General features: G+C 38.9%; 1 long non-coding RNA gene across 10 annotated transcripts in view; it reads right to left on the bottom strand.

The window, feature by feature from the left end:
* LOC111751861 (uncharacterized) overlaps positions 1 to 23,183 on the bottom strand; it is a 425,334-nt gene that overhangs the window by 357,629 nt on the left and 44,522 nt on the right. For 5 of the 10 annotated variants that reach the window (XR_010319637.1, XR_010319638.1, XR_002786919.2 and 2 more), the window contains exons 2-3: positions 8,590 to 8,779; positions 7,527 to 7,592 (exon numbers count right to left, since the gene is read on the bottom strand). The exons of 1 other annotated variant lie outside the window; for it this stretch is intronic. This is a non-coding gene — a long non-coding RNA (uncharacterized LOC111751861). Of the gene's footprint in view, positions 1 to 7,526; positions 7,593 to 8,276; positions 8,563 to 8,589; positions 8,780 to 23,183 lie in introns of those variants that run through there. 4 more of the 10 variants (XR_010319641.1, XR_010319643.1, XR_010319642.1 and 1 more) reach the window with 3 other exon arrangements.

Below are 23,183 nucleotides of genomic sequence, written 5' to 3'. Positions count from 1 at the left end.
ATGTTATTTCAAACTAAAACCTACTAAAGCTACTTCTACCTTGTAATCCCTGCCTTTCAGGCTCTATGACACTCCCCCACCCCACCTGCAGAGACTTATGGCGAAAGGTGAAAGGGGAGATAATTTTTAAAGCTTCTGCTAGTTATGAGCTATTAAAGAGTAAGACCCCTAGAAGATGGTTAGCAGATCAGTCTTGGCATATATAAAACATTCCTGGAGCCAGTAGAGAATAAAAAAATAATTTGTTCTGGATAATCAGGGAATTGGGTTAGTTGTTGGTTTTTTGTTTTTTAGGGGGACATGTTATGATGGAATAAAGGAGTCTGATCAAAGAGGATCGGGAAGATGTGAAGAGAGCGAGGAAGCAGGCAATATGACAGAAGGATTGTGCTTGAGGAAAAACATGCAAGGTGTGACATTACCATTGTCTTGGTGACAATGGACTCAAGAAAAATGACACCTAATATTCAAGTCTAAGTAATTCATGTTTCTACAGAGTAAACTTCCTGCTCATCAAGTGAAACCTTTTGTAAAGTATGCAACTCATACAAATGACTCTGTTTGTGTGCACATATGCACATACATACATGCATGCATCTTGGGGAAATCAAATAAAAAGACTTGAGTTTGATATTTAGGTCAGCCCAACACTGAGAATACCAGACATTCACGGTAGGTGAGATTTTAGTGAGACTGAAAGTTCAGTGGAAACAGATACATTAGAAGTGAGAGTGACTATGAGAAAATAAACCCAATGCCCTCAAGCCAATTCCAACTCACAGCGACCCTACAGGACAGAGTAAAACTGCCCCATAGGGTTTCCAAGGAGCAGCTGGTGGATTCAAACTGCTGACCTTTTCGTTAGCAGCTGGAGCTCTTAACCACTGCGCCACCAGGGCTCCATGATAAAATAAGACCCAGGAATTCACAGGAATTTTGTGGAGGACAGATTTCTTTTTAGGATATGAAATCTTGTTTATCATCAAAGGGCAAAATGGCCCCAGGTAACAGCTGGACAACGGCAGGTAATGAGAACAAGCAAACACCCACATTCAGTGAAGGTATTTGGCCAGATTTAGTCATGTTGCTGCTGTTACTTGCCATTGAGTTGATTCCAACTCATGGAGTCCCTGGTTGGTGCAAATGGCTAAACACTCAACTACTAGCTGAAAGGTTGGCTGTTCCAACCCACCCAGAGGCACCTTGGCAGACAGGCCTGGCGATCTGCTTCTGAAAGGTCACAGCCTTGAAAACTCTATGGAGCAGTTCTACTCTGCACACATGGGGTTGCCATGATATTTAATCAGAAGAGAATGTAACTAGTTTAACACATCTAAAACTGGAAAATGATGATTTAAACCATATAAACGCGGATAAGAAGTCTCTGGTGGTGAAAATGGTTAAGTGCTTGCTTATTAACCTAAAGGTTGGCAGTTTGAATCCACCCAGAGGCACCTCGCAAGAAAAGCCTGCCAATCTACTTTCAAAACATCACAGCCATTGAAAACCCTATGTAGCACAGTTCAACTCTGAAACACAGGGGGTCACCATGAGTCAGAATCAAATATATGGCAATTTTTTTTTGGTTTAAACACACACACGTATACGTATGTATACATACACATAGATATACGTATACAAAATTTCACTAATAAGCTCTTTTTTTTAAACTGCTTTTTTCACTGAATAATATGGCATGGGAATTCTATTACTTCAAACATAGTTCTAAACTATCATTATTAAAGACATATGATCTATTATCAATTTATAGGATACTCTATGATGGATTAGTAATGCAAAGTCATTGCACTTTTAATTCAGTCATTCAAAAAACATTTGTCCAATGCCAGACACTGCTAGGACTATGGGAGACAGATTATTTCAAGAAGTTACAAACTAAAGCAGTGATCTTCAAGGGTGGCGTTATGAATGAATCAATTTCTTCTCTCGTTCCTTTAGAGATGCTGCCTTTATTTTACATTTGTTTTAATCAAAGATAAAACAAATATAAAATTAACCAAACCAAACCAAACCCATTGCCATCGAGTCGAGTCCGGCTCATAGCGACCCTATAGGACAGATTAGAACTGCCCCATAGAGTTTCCAAGGAGCGCCTGGTGGATTTGAACTGCCAACCCTTTGGTTAGCAGCCGTAGGACTTAACCACTACACCACCAGGGTTTCTATCTTTGACCCAAGTAAATAAAGTTTACTATAGAGTCAGAGTTAAAGAAAATTAACTTTTAAATTCAAGTTGGACATATTAATAAAAACTGATTCAGTAGAAGAGAGAAAATGAATGTGAAATGAATGATAGCAGAAACAAACTTTTGGAAACTCAGCTTAATCACTTCAAAGTTTGATCTTTTTTTTTTTTTGGCCTTGCTGTAATTCCACATGATGTCTCAGTCACAAATAAGAAGATACAACGTGGAAAAATGTTTCCCTGCTAAAAAATAGAAATGATTATATTTGAGGGAAACAATGGAAGGAAACAGTTTGAAGGTCATTAGGTCTTACATTACACTGAAAACGTAATAGTACAAACAACCTAATGGATCTTCAGCTACAATGACCGAAATCTGTGGCAAACTCAGGTCTGTGTTTGGTAATTATATAGTTGCTAAATGACTGTGTAATCTAGGCCATTGTGGATTCCTCTTATCACAAACAATACAATAGTCTCCTTTTAATTGGCAATAAAATGAACAATTTCTAAAGAAACTTCAAGATAATGCATAACAAAAAGTGGGAGCAGACTTTAATCTATCTGATCCTCAATCAAGTTATTTGTAGTCTATCTACCCATATCCATTGCCATGAGTCAGTTGAGCTCTTCATTTTTTCTGACCTTCAAACCCCTGCTATGCTAAACCTTAAGAGGACTTTCAATTAGACATCAACTACTTACAGAGCATTCAGCATATGCAACAAAAATCAATCGCTGCCCTCAATCTAGCTGGGAAGCCTGAACAAACTTGGGACACAAATTAAAAAAAATGTAGAGCAGTATATACATAAATTATATGGTGTAGGTTATAAATACTTTAATTGTTCAGAAAGAGAGATCAAATAAGGTAATTGGTACTTCCAATGTACAATGAATACAATAATTGTCAATACAAATTATATAACTGGTTTCTTTGATTTGAAAGTCATGCATTTCTTTTCAATTGTGATAAACATACATACAACAAATCATTGGCTTTTCAACAGTCTTCACATGTTTGATTCAGTGACATTACCCAAAACCCACCTATGTTTATCATGTTGTTCAACCATTACCATTATACATTTCCAAAAATGAAGATTTTTAAGGGAAGTAATTTTAGACCTTCAACTTCCACGTGAATTATTTCCTAGTAGGAATCTGCCTGAGTCCACACCTACCCATTGCCTTTGAGACCACTCTGACTCAAAGCTACCCTGTAAAACAGAGTAGAACTGTCCCATAGGGTTTCCAAGGAGCACCTGGAGGATTTGAACTGCAAACCTTTTAGTTAGCAGCTGTAGCTCTTAACCACTAGACCACCAGGGTTTCTGAGACCACACCTTCAAATTGTATCTTTGTTTGGCACACCACAGTTTTTTTCCATCCTGTGGCAATGCACTATAGCAAAGTTACTGATGCATGAGTGGTATGTCTTTATTTGAAGAAGCAGGAGAAGAAGATCTTGAATAGGAAGCTGGAAAAAGAGAACTTGCAGATTGTAGGTGTGCTCTCCTTTTCCAGCTCCCTTCTCCTACTTCACCAAAGAAAGACATATCTCTCATCCATCAGTAACTTAGCTATAGTGCATTGCAACAGGATGGAAAAAACTGTGGCGTGCCAAACGAAGAGACAATTTGAAATTATGTTAATGAAGTTGATAAAATGAACATTTTGGGGGGAGGGGTGACACACAAATAAGTAAACAAGAAAAATATCATTTAAAATAGTGTGAGGTGAAGACACTACATCAGCCAAGACCGGAGGAACTAGATGGTGACAGGCTACCACCAATGACTGCCCCGACAGGGAACACAACAAAGAATCCCTGAAGGAGCAGGAGAAAAGTGGGATGCAGACCTCAAATTCTAGTAAAAACACTAGACTTAATGGTCTGACTGAGACTGGAGGGACCCCAGAAGACATGGCCCCCAGACTCTCTTTTAGCCTAAAACCAAAACCATTCCCAAAGCCAACTCTTCAGACAAAGATTAGATTGGACTATAAGACATAAAATGATACTGGTGAGGGCTGTGCTTCTTAGCTCAAGTAAACACATGAGAGTATGTGAGCAGCTCCTGTCTGGAGGTGAAATGAGAAGGCAGAAGAGGACAGGAGCTAGTCAAATGGACACGGGAAATACAGGGTGGAGAGGAGGAGTATGCTGTCACATCGTAGGGAAAGCAACCAGGGTCACATAACAATGTGTGTATAAGTTTTTGTATGAGAAACTGAGTTGAATTGCAAACTCTCACTTAAAACACAATAAAAAAAAAGGTAAAGTAGAATAATATAAAAAACTGAATTCCAGAATCCTAGAGGCAAAATCCTGATTCAGACAGAAGAAGCCTATTATTATTGTGGTAGAGAAAGAACTGCTTCCTTCTTCGGAGAGGTATAAAGATCTTACAGATGCATTTATAGACATATGCTTCTATCATTTCAAGGCTGGGCCAGTAATTGAATTAGGATGAAAAGGCTCATGTAAGCTATTCTAATTGATGCTGCCTAAAAATTTTTTTTTTTTTTAATGTAGAAGAGGAAACCCTGGTGGCGTAGTGGTTATGTGCTACAGCAGCTAACCTAGAGGTCAGCAGTTCAAGTCCACCAGGTGCTCCTTGGAAACTCTATGGGGCAGATCTACTCTGTCCTATAGGGTTGCTGTGAGTCGGAATCGACTCGATGGCATTGGGTTTGGTTTTGTTTTTAATGTAGAAGAAAGGAGCTCTGATGGTGCAAACGGTTAAGCACTCAGCTGCTGACCAAAAGATTGGCAGTTCAGACCCACCAAGTGGTTCTGTGGGAGAAAGAGCAGGAGATCTGCTTCCATAAAGATTATAGTCAAGAAAGCCCTATGGGGCAGTTCTAGTCTGTCACATGGGGTCACTATGAGTCGAAATCAACTCAATGGCACCTAAGAACAACAACAATGTAGAAGAAAGGATAAACAAACAAAATGGAATCAAATAAAGGCATACCTCATTTTATTGGACTTTGCTTTATTGCACTTCACAGATATTGTGTTTTTTACAAATTGAAGGTTTGTGGCAACCCTGCATCCAGCAAGTCTATTGGCGCCATTTTTCCAACAGCATGTGCTCACTTTGTGTCTCCATGTCACATTTTGGTAATTCTCACACTACAAACTTTTTTGTTATCATTATGTCTGTTATGGTGATCTGTGATCAGTGATCTTTGATGTTAATATCATAATTGTTTTACGGTGCCACAAACTGTGCCCACATAAGATGGTGAACTAATCTTATAAACGTTGTGTGTGTTCTGACTGCTCCACTGACCAGCCATTCTCCCAGTTCTCTCCCTCTCCTTAGGCCTCCCTATCCCCTGAGACATGACAATATTGAAATTAGGCCAATTAATAACCCTACAATGGTCTCGAAGTGTTCAAGTGAAAGGAAGAGTTGCACATCTCTTACTTGAAATCAAAAATCTAGAAATGATTAAGCTTAGTGAGGAAAAAAATGTCGAAAGCTGAGATATGCCAAAAACTACGCTTCTTGTGCCAAAGAGTTAGCCAAGTTGTGAATGCAAAGGAAAAGTGCCTGAAGGAAATTAAAAGTGCTATTCCAGTGAAAACACAAATGATAAAAAAGCAAAGCAGCCTTATTGATGATGTGGAGAACGTTTTAGTGGTCTGGATAGAAGATAAACCCAGCCACTTCATTCCCTTAAGCCAAAGCCTAATCGAGAGCAAGACCCTAACTTTCTTCAATTCTACGAAGGTTGAGAGAGGTCAGGAAGCTGCAGAAGAAAAGTGTGAAGCCAGCAGAGGTTGGTTCCTGAGGTTTAAGGAAAGCAGCCGTCTCCATGACATACAAGTGCCAGGGGAAGCAGCAAGTGCTGCTGTAGAAGCCGCAGCAAGTTCTCCAGAACGTCTGGCTGAGATAGTTGGTGAAGGGGCTGCACTCAGCAGCAGATTTCCAGTGCAGACCGAACAGCCTGATACTGGAAGAAGACGCCATCCAGGACTTTCCTAGCTAGAGAGGAGAAGTCAATGCCTGGCTTCAAAGCTTCAAAGGACAGGCTGACTCTCTTGTTACGGATAATTGCAGCTGGTGACTTGAAGTTGAAGCCAATACCCATTTACCATCTCTAAAATCCTAGGGCCCTTAAGAATTATGCTGAATCTCCCCTGCCTGTGCTCTGTAAATGGAACAACAGAGCCTGCATGACAGCACATCTGTTTACGACATGGTTTACTGAATATTTTAAGCCCACTGTTGAGACCTCCCGCTCAGAAAAAAAGATTCCTTTCAAAACATTACTGCTCGTTGACAATGCACCTGGTCACCCAAGAGCTCTGACGGAGACGTACAAGGAGATTAATGTTGTTTTCATGCCTGCTGACACAACATCCATTCTGCAGCCCATGGATCAAGAAGTAATGCCAATGTTTAAGTCTTATTATTTAAGAAACACATTTCATAAGGCTATAGCTGCCATAGATAGTGACTCCACTGATGGATCTGGGCAAAGTAAATTGTGAACCTTCTGGAAAGGATTCACCATTCTAGATGCCATTAAGAACATTTGTGATTCATGGGAGGAGGTCAAAATATCGACATTAACAGGAGTTCAGAAGAAGTTGATTCCAACCCTCGCGGATGATTTTGCAGAGTTTGAGACTTCAGTGGAAGAAGTAACTGCAGATGTGATAGAAACAGCAAGAGAAATAGAATTAGAAGTGGAGCCTGAAGATGTGACTGAATTGCTGCCATCTCATGATAAAACTTTAATGGATGAGAAATTGCTTCTTATGGATGAGCAAAGAAAGTGGTTTCTTGAGATGGAATCTACTCCTGGTGAAGATGCTGTGAAAACTGTTGAAGTGACAACAAAGGATGTAGAATATTACACAAAATTTGTTGATAAAGCAGCAGCAGGCTTTGAGAGGACTGACTCCAATTTTGAAAGAAGTTCTACTGTGGGTAAAATGCTATCAAACAGCATTGCATGCTACAGAGAAATCTTTCATAAAACGAAGAGTCAATCAACATAGCAAACTTCATTGTCTTATTTTAAGAAATTGCCACAGCCACCCCAACCTTCAGCAATCACCACCCTGATCAGTCAGCAGCCATCAACTTCGAGGCAAGACACTCCACCAGCAAAAAGATTACAATTCTCTGAAGGCTCAGATGATGGCTAGCATTCTTTAGCAATAAAGTATTTTTTAATTAAGGTATGTACTTTTTTTTTTTTTAGGAATAACGCTATTGCACACTAAATAGACTACAGTATAGTGTAAACATAACTTTTACATGCACTGGGAAATCAAAAAATTCATGTGACTCACTTTATTGCAATATCCACTTCATTGCAGTGGTCTGGAATGGAACCCCGCAATATCTCTGAGGTATGCCTGCAGTTAAGAAAACAAAGGATATATCAGATAGTATTATGCAGTGATTAAAAACATGAGCTCTAGAACCAGACATCCTGGACTATGACCTTGGGTAGTTTATTTAACTTCTGAGCCTGTTTCCGTATTTGTCAAATGGAGATAATCATAGTAACTACCACTTAGGATAGTCAAGAGAATTAAATGCAGTAAGCTCCCAGTAAATGCTAGCTAATAATAATCAGTTTTGTACAGTAGAATTACAGCATGATATTTATGACACCAACTTGGGTTTATTATCTGTGTGACCCAGTGCAACTATATTAAACTCTCCATCTTGAGCCCTGGTGACACAGTGGTTAAGCACTCAGTTGCTAATCAAAAGGTCAGTGGTTTGAACCCAGTAGCCATTCCATGGGAGAAAGATGTGGCAGTCTACTTTCATAAAGATTTACAGCCTTGGAACTGCTATGGGGCCGTTCTACTCTGTCCTACAGGGTCACTATGAGTCGGAATAAACTCGATAGCAGTGGGTTTTGGTTTCGGGATCTATGCTTCAACTTATCAATAAAATGGGTCTAATAAAATATTCCCTCATAGAGTTATTATAAAAATTAAGGAAAATAATATATATAAAGAGTCTGGCACATAAATGTAAGAGACTTTGGGTTGCAGTCCCAGATTTATTCTGTGCTCTTTTCTTACCTGGCTTTTGGCCTCCTCAGGCTGATTTGAGTAGATTACATCACTGAAATCCCCTGTTCTCTGGCTTTCGGTTCAGTTCAGTGAATGGGGAGCACCAGCACAAGACCAAAGGGGAAAGAGGAGGGTGAGGTCAGGGTATTTGTTCCCCTGGTTCCCTTCTTATGAGGTTTCACTTTGTCTGGCTCTCTCTCTCAAATTAAAGTCACTGCTCTTAAAACAGTTGTCTTTATATGATGTTCTCCCCTTCTAGGTTCCAGTAACTACTCTCTCCACTTGTCACTCAGGACTAGGGATGGTAACAGTTTCAACTTACCTGGGTTCTTGCGCTATTTCTTCTGGTTCTCACACATCCCGTCCACGCCTTTATGAACAGTCCCTTTGTAAATAAACTCTCCTCAAATGACTGCATTGTGAGTGTTCCATTCATTTCCAGTTGAGATTCTGACTACTCAGAGAGTATGTTGTGGTACATAATGAATTCAGATAATTTTATTATCCAATCACTGGAAGATATTTGTGTTAATAATGAGATTTAGGAGTTTAAGAGGGCTTGAAAATACCTTTCTCAGTATTCTTGCTTTGTGAGGGGGAAAAAAGGCAAAAACAAGAGACACTGATAGACCCAAAAACAGAATCAGTTTTAAGATGTGGAAGCGATAGGAAGTAGAGATAACTTGAGGTCTATAGGCCAGTGATGAAGTAAAAGGTTCAAACAGAAGATTTAAAGGGTGGCTAGAAAAGACCAAGTAAAGTATTATAATGACATGTGCAAAGACCTGGAGTTAGAAAACCAAAAGGAAAGAGCACATCTGGCATTTCTCAAGATGAAGGAACTGAAAAGAAAATTCAAGCCTCAAGTTGCAATATTGAAGGATTCTATGGGGAAAATAACCGAACAGTGCAGGAAACATTAAAAGAAGATGGAAGGATTATACGGTCACTGTACCAAAAAGATCTGTTCAACATTCAACCATTTCAGCAGGTAGCATATGATCAAGAACCGAAGGAAGAATCCAAGCTGCATTGAAGGGAATGATGAAAAACAAGGCTCCAGGAATTGACGGAATACCAATTGCTGTGTCTTGACAAACAGATGCAGTGCTGGAGGTGCTCACTTGCCTATGTCAAAAAATTTGGAAGACAGATTCCTGGCCAGAAAAAGGGAGATCCATACATGTGCCCATTCCAAAAAAAGGTTATCTAACAGAATACAGAAATTATCGAACAACATCAATATCACACAAGTAAAATTTTGCTGAAGATCATTCAAAACTGGTTGCAGGAGTATGTCAACATGTAACTGCCAGAAGCTCAAGCCAGATTCAGAAAAGGACGTGGAACCAGGGATATTATTGATGTCAAATGGATCCTGGCTGAAAGCAGAGAATACCAGAAAGCTGTTTACCTGTGTTTTACTGACTATGCATAAGCATTCGATTGTGTGGACCATTACAAATTATGAATAACACTGTGAAGAATGGGAATGCCAGAACACTTAATTGTGCTCATGAGGAACCTGTACATAGATAAAGAGGCAGTCGTTCGAACAGAACAAGGGGACACTACGTGGTTTAAAATCAGGAAAAGTGTGCGTCTGGGTGTATCCTTTCACCATACTTATTCGATCTGTATGCTGAGCAAATAATCTGAGAAGATGCACAATATGAAGAAGAATGTGGCATCAGGATTGGAGGAAAGCTCATTAACAACCTGTGATATGAAGATGACACAACCTTGCTTGCTGAAAGTAAAGAGGACTTGAAGCACTTACTAAGGAAGATCAGAGACCACAGCCTTCAGTATGGATTGCACCTCAACATAAAAAGAAAACAAAAATCCTCACAACTGGACCAGTAAGCAACATCATGATAAACGGAGAAAAGATTGAAGTTGTCAGGGATTTCATTTTACTTGGATCCACAATCAATGCCCAGGGAAGCAGCAGTCAAGAAATCAAAAGACACATTGCATTGGGTAAATCTGCTACAAAGGACCTCTTTAAAGTGTTGAAGAACAAAGTTGTCACCTTGAAGACTAAGGTGCACCCGATCAAAGCTATGGTATTTTCAATTGCATCATATGCATGTGAAAGCTGGACAATGAATAAGGAAGACCGAAGAAGAGTTGATGCCTTTGAATTGTGGTGCTGGTGAAGAATATTGAATATACCATGGACTGCCAAAAGAAGGAACAAATCTGTCTTGGACAAAGTACAAGCAGAATGCTCCTTTTCAGAAGCTAGGATGGCGAGACTGGGTCTTACATACTTTGGACATGTTGTCAGGAGGGATCAGTCCCTAGAGAAAGACATCATGCTTGGTAAAATAGAGGGTCAGCTAAAAAGAGGAAGACCCTCAAAAAGATGAACTGACACAGTGGCTGCAACAATGGGCTCCAGCATAACAATGATTATGAGGATGGAGCAGGGCTGGGTAGTGTTTTGTTCTGTTGTACACAGGTTGTTATGAGTCAGAACCGACTCGATGGCACCTAATAATGACATAGGCCAGTCATCCCATTGGCTGGAGGAAATCATGGACGTCTCACTGAGAACACCTTCCACAGGGAAACATCCCCATTAGAGGGGCAATTACTGTTGATGTGCAAACCATATCTCACTACGGACATCTGTGAATCCTGTCCCTATAAGCAGGCAAAGCCATTTTAATAAGTTGCCTCATCATAAAAATGAGGAGTTTCATTCTCAATGCCTGGTTTCCTGCATTTTTATCTCTACTTTTTGGGAATTCTTTTGTTATATTCATCTTTGCTGAAGTAACACTAGAGTACAGAGTTAAAGTGGCTTCCATAGCAAGGGATTCAAAAGTTTATGTATGCTGTGATGCTTTCCAGGTAACCTGTCAACCTTTGTCTTTAATGGGGTACCAGAGAAGAGAGGTTCCATAAAAACTGTCTTTTTTGAATGCTGCTGAGTTAGTTATTACCTTTAAATGAATTAATAATTAGTAAACCCCAACATGTCAAATCATTTTTGTGTTGTGTATTAAACTTGCCACTAGCAACCTCGTGGATGTGGAACAAAAGCTACTCCAAGACATACATATGCATTATTCTCTTATTCAATGTAGCATTGCTCAGATTTAATAATTGCAATACTCTGTGCAAGCAAGTAGCCTTAATGCTGTATAAAAAAGCTTCAAATCCTCTAAGGCTCCTAACCGGTAACAGCAATCAGCAACCAGCATTTGTGCATAGGGAACAATTCGGTGATTTTCCCTGATTGATGCATTTCCGGACTTTACTAAAAGACAGGAACTGGTGGTGTAAGTAGATGTCTGAATAAGGAAAATCTGATGGAAAAGGGTGCATGCCAGGAAAAATGAATTAGCACAAAGTATGCGTGGAGAGCATCTGAAAGGCAACATTAAAAGGAAGTAAAAAGATGAAGTCCTTTGACTTTTGTGCACATTAAATGAATATTAATTAGGTACACTTTTGGCAAATTGCCTCTTAGAACAACTGCCATCTGGAATCATAAATGCAATCGTAAGCCTAAACAAAGAACAGTACACTGTGTGATTCAAAGCATAGAAGCCACAGTTAATAGCATTCTCATTAATAAATGATTTATAACTGAGCAATATATTTTAAAATCATTAAATTAAGATACAGTTAAATGTACTTTCATAGAAAAATTAATTTACGGATAACTTTTTTTTCTGACAATATAACTGAGTGCCTCCAAAGTCAATAAAACAAAGATAAAACTGTGCATCACTTCGACTCTGAGTTCTGAAGTGTTTAAATGCCACTTTTACTTGCTACATATTAGCCACAACTTCTATGGATTTTGCAAGGAGAGAATCCTATATATTTTTACAAATATATGTTGGATTTTGTTATCCAAATGCTTCATTAGTTCCATGACACTTCTTAACTGTAATTAAACTGTGTCCCGAATCATACCACACCTGGAAATTGAACTATCCATGCTGCAAATTGAATTCCTCAAAGTGAATCCTTTATAAATAATGTACATTAACTTAAAAAACTATCTAAATGAAATGAGGTCATTTCTCTTTCTCAAAGGAAGCTTGATTTGCGACTCCATCAACTCCAATAAGACATATCAGAATAAGCAAATGCAAGATGAACCTCAATCCCATGAAAATTAAAATTCATCTCTTTCTTAAAGGGAAATAGTACTGTATGACTATACCAAATTTTAGAGGTATAAAGGACTTTAGAAGTCATACATATGACCTAGTCCCTCATACGTACGACCTATTCAAAGGGCTGAGTACAAAACAAATATGGGAAAGTATTCATTCCTAACACCCTGTACCAAATACCCACAAACATGAACAAATATAGAGACTAACACTACTAATGTAAGCAAAAATTAGGAAAGGACCCAACCTCATGCCGGAAACTAAACCAGATATAATAAGGACACATTTTCTGCAAAATCCCAAATATTGAGTCTGACTCACATGGGCCTAGAAGTAGCCCAATGGTACGATTTATACACTGCTACTCTACTTGTTTTATAATCGCTTTTCTGATGGGGGGGAGGGTTGGTGAAAATATGCACAGCAAAAGACACACCATTTTAATAAACTTTACATGTGCAATTCAGTGACATTATTCACATTCTTCAAGTTGTGTAACCATTCTTGTTATCCTTTTCCAAATTACTCCACTACCATTAACAAAAACTCACTGCCCCCTAAGCTTTTCATCAAACCTTTCAAGATGCTGCTGTCAATTTGATCCCACACAGATAATTTTTTGAAGGAGCACGATGCTCAAGGCAAACATACTTTACCAATTAAGCTAAAGTATTGTTTGGCTCAAAAGAGACTTCAGGGGATAGTTTTGGTTTGAGGTTTAAGGTTTAAAGATTATCTCTGGGCAATAGTTTCAGGTATTCATCCAGCCTCAATGGCTCCAGAAGATCTGTGATCCATTTTAAATTCTGATCTTCTTTCCCCTCTCCCTTTTATCAGGATTCTTCTATAGAATCTTAGATTACAACGTTCAATTTGCAACAATAACAACAACAACAAAAAAAAGGGTGCGCGGGGAGGGGGGGAGGAGGTTACAGGTTCTGATACTAATTAGATATAACCAATTACCCTAAGGGATTAGTTCTCTTGGTTGGGGGTATCATGGTTTGAATTGTGTCCCCAAAAAATATGTGTCAACTTGGTTAGGCCATGATTCCCAGTATTGCATGGTGGTCCTCCATTTTGTGATTGTAATATTATGTTAAAGAGGATTAGGGTGGGATTGTAACACGCTAAGGTCACATCCCTGATCCAATGTAAAGGGAGTTTCTCTGGGGTGTGGCCTGCACCACCTTTTATCTCTCAAAAGATAAAAGGAAAGGGAAGCTAGCAGAGAGTGGGGGACCTCATACCACCAAGAAAGCAGTGAGGGGCAGAGTACTTCCTTTGGACCCGGGGTTGCTGCTCGGAGAAGCTCCTAGTTCAGGGGAAGACTGATGACAAAGACCTTCCCCCAGAGCCCACAGAGAAAGCCTCCACCTGGAGCTGACACCCTGAATTTGGACTTCTAGCCTACTAGACTGTGAGAAGGGAAACCCTGGTGGTGCAGTGGTTAAGAGCTATGGCTGCTAACCAAAAGGTCAGCAGTTAGAATCCACCAGGCACTCCTTGGAAACCCTATGGGGCAGGTCCATTCTGTCCTATAGAGTTGCTATGAGTTGGAATTGACTCAACGGCAAGGGGTTTAGACTGTGAGACTTGTTAAAGCCATCCACCTGTGGTATTTCTGTTATAGCAGCACTAGAAGACTAAGCCAGGAGGTTTAGGGCTGTGGCTTTCTGGGACAATTCAGTCAACAGGCATAATATGGTTCTTAAAGTTTATGTTCTACCTCCCAGTATTGTGAGTAGTGTCTGAGGTCTTAAAAGCTTTCAAGGAGCCATCTAAGATACAGCTATTGATCTTTATTTGCCTGGAACAAAGGAGAAAGAAGGAAACTCAAGAATCAGAGAAGGAGCTGAACTACAGAGCTAATTGTCTACATGAGCCACTGCCTCCTTCACCTTGAGACCAGGAGAACTAGATGGTGCCTGGCTACCACTACTCAATGTTCTGATCAGGAACACAATAGATGAATCCTGATAAAAAAGGGAAAAATGTGAAACAGAACTTCAAATTCTTAAAGAATCCAGACTTACTGGACCTACTGAGGCTGGAGGAGTCCCCAAGATTATGGCCATGAGTTGCTCTTCAAACCTTGAACTGAAACTATTCCCCAAAGTCACCTTTAATCTAAGTGACAGTTTAGCCCAAAGAGTAGATTGTCACCATTGAGTACTGTGTTACTTAAAAAAAAAAAAGAATATTCTATATAAGACCAAAGGGTCAACAGCTATCCTAAAGCATAAATAAGAAGTGGTGGGGCGGGGGGGGGGGGGACAGGAAGATTAAGTAAACAAAAGTGAAACAACTGGAACAGAAATAAGGAGAACATTGATACAATGTAAAGAATGTAACCAATGTCACTGATCATTATGTCTATAATCTGTGGAATGGGAGGTTTTGCTATGTGTATTTTCACCAAAACAAAACACATTCAGTAATGGTAGCCAGGCACCATCCAGTTCTTCTGGTCTCATGGCATGGGAGGCAGTTGTTCATGGAGACAACCAGACACGAATTCAATTTCCACCTCCTATTTCTGGCTCTCCCTCTTCCTCTGTTACTCCAGGTAAATGGAGATCTATTATTGTAGCTTGGATGGTTGCTTGAAAGCTTTTAAGAACCCAGGTACTATGTAATGAACTAGGAAGCAGGACCTGCCCATTGCCATTGAGTTGACTCCGATTCATAGCGACCCTATAGGACAAACTCCGATTCATAGCGACCCTATAGGACAAAGTAGAACTGCCCTGCGAGGTTTCCAAGGCTCTTATCTTTATGAAAGCAGACTGCCACATCTTTCTTCTGTGGAGCAACTGGTGGGTTCAAACCACCAACCTCTTGGTTAGCAGCCGAGTGTTCAACTACTGTACCACTAGGGCTCCAGGAAGTAGAACAGGAGCACTGAAAAACAGTATTAGGCCAATTGACTGGGATGTCCCATGAAATTATTACCCTAAACATCCAAAGAAAAAAAATTCCTTGAGGTGTTTGGTTGTACATAAGCAGCATCAACAGCTTCTCTCTCTCTCTCTCCCTCTTTTTTGTAAAGATATGTATAATACACTTACCAATTCAACATTCTTCAGGTATACAGTTTAGTGATATCAACTACATTAATCAGTTGTACAACCATTACCCTTAACCTGTGCCAAGTTTCCCATCATCACAAACAGAAGATCATTGATTCCCAAACAAAAGCTCCCCTTTTCCCCCTTGCTCCCACCCCTGATAGCCACCAATAAACTCTGGTCTGTATATATTTACCTATTCTTGTCATTTTATGTAATCAAGATAATGAAGTACTTGTCCTATTGTGATTGACTTACTTCATTCAGCATAATGCCTTCAAGGTTCATCCATGTTCCCGTTGCTGCCCTCAACTCTCCTGGGTATATACCCAGGAGTGGGATTGCCGGGTCATATGGTAGTTCTATTTTTAGTTTTCTGAGGAACGGACACAGTTTTCCACAATGGCTGTACCATATTGCATTTCCACCAGCAATGGACAATGGTTCCGATTTCCTCACATCCTCACCAACGTTGGTTACTTTCCCTTTTTTTTTTAATCATAGTCATCCAAATGAGAGTGAAGTGGTATCTCACTGTGGTTTTGATTTGCATCTCTCTGATGGCTAATGACACTGAGTAACTTTTCATGTGTCTGTTGGCCATCTGAATATCCTCTGGTGAAATGTCTATTCAGGTCCTTTGCAATGGGCTTGCCTATCTGATCTAGGTTAAAGCCTCAATGTGTACTTGTTTTCTGATAAAGAACCAATTACATGGTAATGATCATTACTAGGAACTCAGTAAGTGTTTGTGTTACCATATTACTGCATTCATTTATTCAACAAACACTTTCTGAATGCTTTCCATGTCCCAATTACTATACTAAGCACTGCTTCCTTTTTGTTGTACTGTTTTTGTAATCTATGTCATACCTGTCACCGGGTAAAATTTCATGACATATTGTTCTTGGAGTCTATCAGAGGAGGAAAAAACTGTCCACGTTTCAGAGATCCCCTAATTCCAGGGTATTAGTTGAAGCAACATGAGATCTCCTTGTGGAATACTTACTATACTAGAGTAAATCTATCATGATGATTGGCAATTACCAAATAAAATATATCAGTCCACCACAGCAGGGGACTTTTTTTTTTACTTTTCCCCCAAATTATCTAAATACTCACACCATGGAAGCTTAGTCTAACTTCCTTCACCATCATCCTGAACAGGATAAAACAACTTTCATTTGTAAAATAACCATGGATCATTCAGAGCAAAAATGCAAATGGTACCTGGGAATGGAGTCAGCTGTAAAAATAAGGACTCGAATTCTTTGGTTTGAGAATTAAACAAAAAATTACATTCTTCCTGGGGAAAGCAGAAGAAGCTTTATGCCAAAGGGAGGTTGAGTCTTCTGATTCAAGTGAAAAGAATATGTATTTCCTGAAGTAATTAATTAGCAGAGCAAGCAACCCAATTTGCTATGATTTCAAAGCAAGTGCATCTTTGATTTATGTATCTCAATACTTCAAATAGGAACACAACAAAAATCCAAGTGTCAACAGATTCAGTGTCAATGTCCCTTCTCATTACACAATTCCAAGTGCAGCATTTTCTGATACAGAGAGTATAACCATTATGGCCATGATGTCCATCTCTAAGCTTTCTAGATCTCTAACTCATTAGGCATGATGGCCATTGTTGGCTGCTTTAGAACAGAATGGAAATGCCCCTGTAGCGTACCCTGCTTGGCTATTCCATGAGGGAAGTTCTCACTCCTGCCCAAACTGCTCATCAGGTTGGGCACTGGACACTGAATAGTATCTGACGTGATGCTTACCCATCTTGATACTCCCATTATTTTATGCATGGGACATATACGGGTAAATTTCTAATAAACCTAGGCCTGCTTCTATTTGCATTTATATTAAATTTTAAGGGATTAAAAAAAAACAAACTAATGTTACTTTTAAAACATCACTGTGAGGTGAACTCAATAATCCCTGATATCCCTCCCAACTCTGAGACTAAGTACTCCCAAGATGCTAGGGTATTTTTAGAAACAACCTTGGCATTCTGACAGTCCCGCGGACTTCATTTGGCTCAGAACCATAGAGACCCTCCAGAAGCTAAAAAAAAGTTTAAAAAAATCCTCCTATGCTACCTCAAAAGAAAGAAAATTATTTTAGAACAGTTCTATTAGCATAAGAGGTTCTTTCACCAAAAATAACCTGGGGCCAAATTTATGTCTTATTATTTTTTTACATAATTTTTATTGTACTTTAAGTGAAAGTTTACAAATCAAGTCAGTCTCTCACACAAAAACCCATATACACCTTGCTACACACTTGCTACTCTCCTCCTAATGAGACAGCCCGTTCTCTCCCTTCACTCTCTCTTTTCGTGTCCATTTCGCCAGTTTCTAACCCCCTCCACCCTCTCATCTCCCCTCCACAAAGGAGATGCCAACATAGTCTCAAGTGTCCACCTGATCCAAGAAGCTCACTCCGCACCAGCACCCCTCTCCAACCCATTGTCCAGTCCAATCCATGTCTGAAGAGTTGGCTTCGGGAATGGTTCCTGTCCTGGGGCAACAGAAGGTCTGGGGGCCATGACCACTGGGGTCCTTCTAGTCTCAGTCAGACCATTAAGTCTGGTCTTATGAGAATTTGGGGTCTGCATCCCACTGCTCTCCTGCTTCCTCAAGGGTTCTCTGTTGTGTTCCCTGTCAGGCAGTCATTGGTTGTAGCTGGGCACCATCTAGTTCTTCTGGTCTCAGAATGATGTAGTTGCTGGTTCATGTGGCTCTTTCTGTCTCTTGGGCTCGTAATCACCTTGTGTCCTTGGTGTTCTTCATTCTCCTTTGATCCAGGTGGGTTGAGGCCAATTGATGCATCTTAGATGGCTGCTCGCTAGCGTTTAAGACCCCAGACGCCACTCTTCAAAGTGGGATGCAGAATGTTTTCTTAATAGATTTTATTATGCCAATTGACTTAGATGTCCCCTGAAACCATGGTCCCCAGACCCCTGCCCCTGCTACGCTGGCCTTTGAAGCTTTCAGTTTATTCAGGAAACTTCTTTGCTTTTGGTTTAGTCCAATTGTGCTGACCTCCCCTGTATTGTGTGCTGTCTTTCCCTTCACCTAAAGTAGTTCTTATCTACTATCTAATTAGTGAATGCCCCTTTCCCACCCTCTCTCTCTCTTCCCTCTTGTAACCACAAAAGAATGTTTTCTTCTCAGTTTAAACTATTTCTCAAGTTCTTATAATAGTGGTCTTATACAATATTTGTCCTTTTGCAACCGACTAATTTCACTCAGCACAATGCCTTCCAGATTCCTCCATGTTATGAAATGTTTCCCAGATTCCTCACTGTTGTTTATTGATGTGTAGTATTCCATCGTGTGAATATACCATAATTTATTTATCCATTCACCCACTGATGGGCACCTTGGTTGCTTCCATCTTTTTGCTATTGTAAACAGTGCTGCAATAAACATGGGTGTGCATATATCTGTTCGTGTAAAGGCTCTTATTTCTCTAGGATATATTCCAAGGAGTGGGATTGCTGGATTGTATGGTAGTTCAATTTCTAGCTTTCTAAGGAAGCGCCAAATAGATTTCCAAAGTGGTTGTACCATTTTACATTCCCACCAGCAGTGTAGAAGTGTTCCAATCTCTCCACACCCTCTCCAGCTTTTATTATTTTGTGTTTTTTGGATTAATGCCAGCCTTGTTGAAGTGAGATGAAATGTCATTATAGTTTTGACCTGCATTTCTCTAATGGCTAATGATCGTGAACATTTCCTCATATATCTGTTAGCTACCTGAATGTCTTCTTTAGTGAAGTGTCTATTCATATCTTTTGCCCATTTTTTAATTGGGTTATTTGTCTTTTTGCAGTTGAGTTTTTGCAGGATCATGTAGATTTTAGAGATCAGGCGCTGATCAGAAATGTCATAGCTAAAAACTTTTTCCCAATCTGTAGGTAATCTTTTTACTCTTTTGGTGAAGTCTTTGGATGACATAGGTGTTTGATTTTTAGGAGGTCTCAGTTATCTAGTTTTTCTTCTACATTCTTTGTAATGTTTTGTATACTGTTTATGCCATATATTAGGGCTCCTAACGTTCTCCCTATTTTTTCTTCCAGGATCTTTATCATTTTAGATTTTATATTTAGGTCTTTGATCCATTTTGAGTTAGTTTTTGTGCATGGAGTGAGGTATGGGTCTTGTTTCATTTTTTTGCAGATGGATACCCAGTTACGCCAGCACCATTTGTTAAAAAGACTGTCTTTTTTCCATTTAACTGTTTTGGGGCCTTTGTCAAATATCAACTGCTCATATGTGGATGGATTTATGTCTGGATTCTCAATTCTGTTTCATTGGTCTATGTGCCTGTTGTTGTACCAGTACCAGGCTGTTTTGACTACTGTGGCGGTATAATAGGTTCTAAAATCAGGTAAAGTAAGGCCTCCCACTTTGTTCTTCTTTTTCAGGAATGCCGTATTTATCTGGGGCCTCTTTCCCTTCCATATGAAATTGGTGATTTGATTCTCCATCTCATTAAAGATGTTGTTGGGATTTGGATCGGAATTGCATTAAATGTATAGATCGCTTCTAGTAGAATAGACATTTTTATAATGTTAAGTCATCCTATCCACAAGCAAGGTATGTTCTTCCACTTATGTAAGTCTCTTTTGGTTTCTTGAAGAAGTGTACTGTAGTTTTCTTTGCATAAATCTTTTACATCTCTGGTAAGATTTATTCCTAACTATTTTATCTTCTTGGGGGCTACTGTAAATGGCATTGATTTGGTGATTTCCTCTTTGATGTACTTTTTGTTGGTGTAGAGGAATCCAACTGATTTTTGTATGTTTATCTTGTATCCCGATACTCTGCTGAACTCTTCAAGGAGTTTTAATAGTTTTCTGGAGGATTCCTTAGGGTTTTCTGTGTATAAGATCATGTCATCTGAAAATAGAGATAATTTTACTTCTTCCTTGCAGATCTGGATGCCCTGTATTTCTTTATCTACCCTAATTGCTCTGGCTAGGACTTACAGCACAAAGCTGAATAAGAGCGGTGATAAAGGACATCCTTGTCTGGTTCCCGATCTCAGTGGAAATGTTTTCAGGCTCTCTCCATTTAGAGTGATGTTGGCTGTTGGTTTTGTATAAATGCCCTTTATTGTGTTGAGGAATTTTCCTTCTACTCCTATTTTGCTGGGATTTTTTATCATGAATGAGTGTTAAACTTTGTCAAATGCCTTTTCTGCATCAATTGATAAGATCATGTGATTCTTGTCTTTTTCTTATTTATGTGGTGGATTACATTAATTGTTTTTCTAATGTTGAACTATCCCTGCATACCTGGTATGAAACCCACTTGGTCATGGTGAATTATTTTTTTGATATATTGTTGAATTCTATTGGCTAGAATTTTGTTGAGGATTTTTGCATCTAGGTCTATAATTTTCTTTTCTTGTGGTGTCTTTACCTGGTTTTGGTATCAGGGTTATGGTGGCTTCATAGAATGAGTTCGGTAGTATTCTGTGTTTTTCTATGCTGTGAAATACCTTTAGTGGTAGTGATGTTAACTCTTCTCTGAAAGTTCGGTAGAACTCTGCAGTGAATCCATCCGAAACAGGGCTTTTTTTATTGGCAGTTTTTTGATTATCTTTTCAATCTCTTCTTTTGTTATGGGTCTATTTAGCTGTTCTACCTCTGTTTGTGTTAGTTTAGGTAGGTAGTGTGTTTCTAGGAATTCACCTATGTCTTCTACGTTTTCAAATTTGTTTGAGTATAGTTTTTCATAGTAATCTGATATGATTCTTTCAATTTCAGTTGGGTCTGTTGTAATATCGCCCATCTCATTTCTTATTCAGGTTATTTGCTTCCTCTCCTGTTTCTCTTTCGTCAGTTTGGCCAATGGTTTATCAATTTTGTTGATTTTTTCAGAAAACCAGCTTTTAGTCTTGTTAATTCTTTCAATTGTTTTCCTGTTTTCTATTTCATTTAGTTCAGCTCTCATTTTTATTATTTGTTTTCTTCTGGTGTCTGTGGGTTTCTTTTGTTGCGCTCTTTCTATTTGTTCAAGTTATAGGGATTATTCTTTGATTTTGGACCTTTCTTCTTTTTGGATGTGTGCATATATTGATATAAATTGGACTCGTAGCACCGCTTTTGCTGTGTCCCAAAGGTTTTGATAGGAAGTGTTTTCAATCTCATTGGATTCTATGAATTTCTTTATTCCATCCTTAACATCTTCTATAGTCCAGTCTTTTTTGAGCAGGGTATTGTTCAGTTTCCAAGTGTTTGATTTCTTTTCCCTGCTTTTTCTGTTATTGATTTCCACTTTTATGGACTTATGGTCAGAAAAGATGCTTTGTAATATTTCAATGTTTTGGATTCTGCTAAAGCTTGTTTTATGACCCAATATGTGATCTATTCTACAGAATGTTCCATGTGCACTAGAAAAGAAAGTATAGTTGGTTGCTGTTGTTTGGAGTGTTCTGTATATGTCTACGAGGTCAAGTTGGTTGGTTGTGGCATTTAGATCTTCTGTGTCTTTATTGAGCTTCTTTCTGGATGTCCTGTCCTTCACTGAAAGTGGTGTGTCGAAGTGTCCTACTATTATTGTGGAGCTGTCTATCTCACTTTTCAGTGCTGAGTTAGTTTTATGTATGTGGCAGCCCTGTCATTGGGTGCATAAATATTTAATATGGTTATATCTTCTTGGTGTATTGTCCCTTTAATCATTATATAGTGTCCTTCCTTATCTTTCTGATGGATTTAACTTTAAAGTCTATTTTGTCAGAAATTAATATTGCCACTCCTGCTCTTTTTTGATTGTTGTTTGCTTGATATATTGCTTTCCATCCTTTGAGTTTTAGTTTGTTTGTGTCTCTAAGTCTAAGGTGTGTCTCTTGTAGGCAGCATATAGACGGATCTTGTTTTTTAATCCATTCTGCCACTCTCTGTCTCTTTATTGGTGCATTTAGTCCATTTACATTCAGGGTAATTATCGATAGGTATGAATTCAGTTCTATCATTTTGATGTCTTTTTTTGTGTTGACAGCTTCTTTTTCCCACTTGATTTTATGTGCTGAGTAGATTTTATTTGTATATTGTCCTTTCCTCATATTTGTTGTTGATTTTGTTTCTGCTGAATCTGTATTTTTCCCTTGTATTTTATTTTGATGAATAGTATAGTTTGACTCCTTTGTGGTTACTTTATTATTTACCCCTATTTTTCTAAATTTATAACTAACTTTTATTTCTTTGTATCGCCGTACCTTCCTCTCCATGTGGAAGGTGTATGATTACATTTCTTAGTCCCTCTTTATTATTTTAATGTTTTCTTCTTTTATATAATAACATCGCCGTTACCCTGTGTTGGGCTTTTTAAAAATTTTTTTTTAATCTTGCTTTGTTTTTTTTTTTTTTTTGGATTTCCCTGTCTGGGTTGACTTCTGGTTGCTCTGCCCAGTGTTCTAGTCTTGGGTTGATAACTGATATTATTGATTTTCTAACCAAAAAACTCCCTTTAGTATTTCTTGTAGTTTTGGTTTGGTTTTTACGAATTCCCTCAACTTGTGTTTATCTGGAAATGTCTCAATTTCACCTTCAAATTTAAGAGACAGTTTTGATGGATATATGATTCTTGGCAGGCAATTTTTTTCCTTCAGCTTTTTAAAATATGTCATCCCATTGCCTTCTTGCCTGCATGGTTTCTGCCGAGTAGTCCGAGTTTATTCTTATTGGC

This window comes from Loxodonta africana, chromosome X (genome assembly GCF_030014295.1).
Source record: "Loxodonta africana isolate mLoxAfr1 chromosome X, mLoxAfr1.hap2, whole genome shotgun sequence".
Lineage (NCBI taxonomy): Eukaryota > Metazoa > Chordata > Mammalia > Proboscidea > Elephantidae > Loxodonta > Loxodonta africana.
Note: the sequence above shows the minus strand (reverse complement) of the source record. Positions and strands in the feature narration are given on the sequence as shown.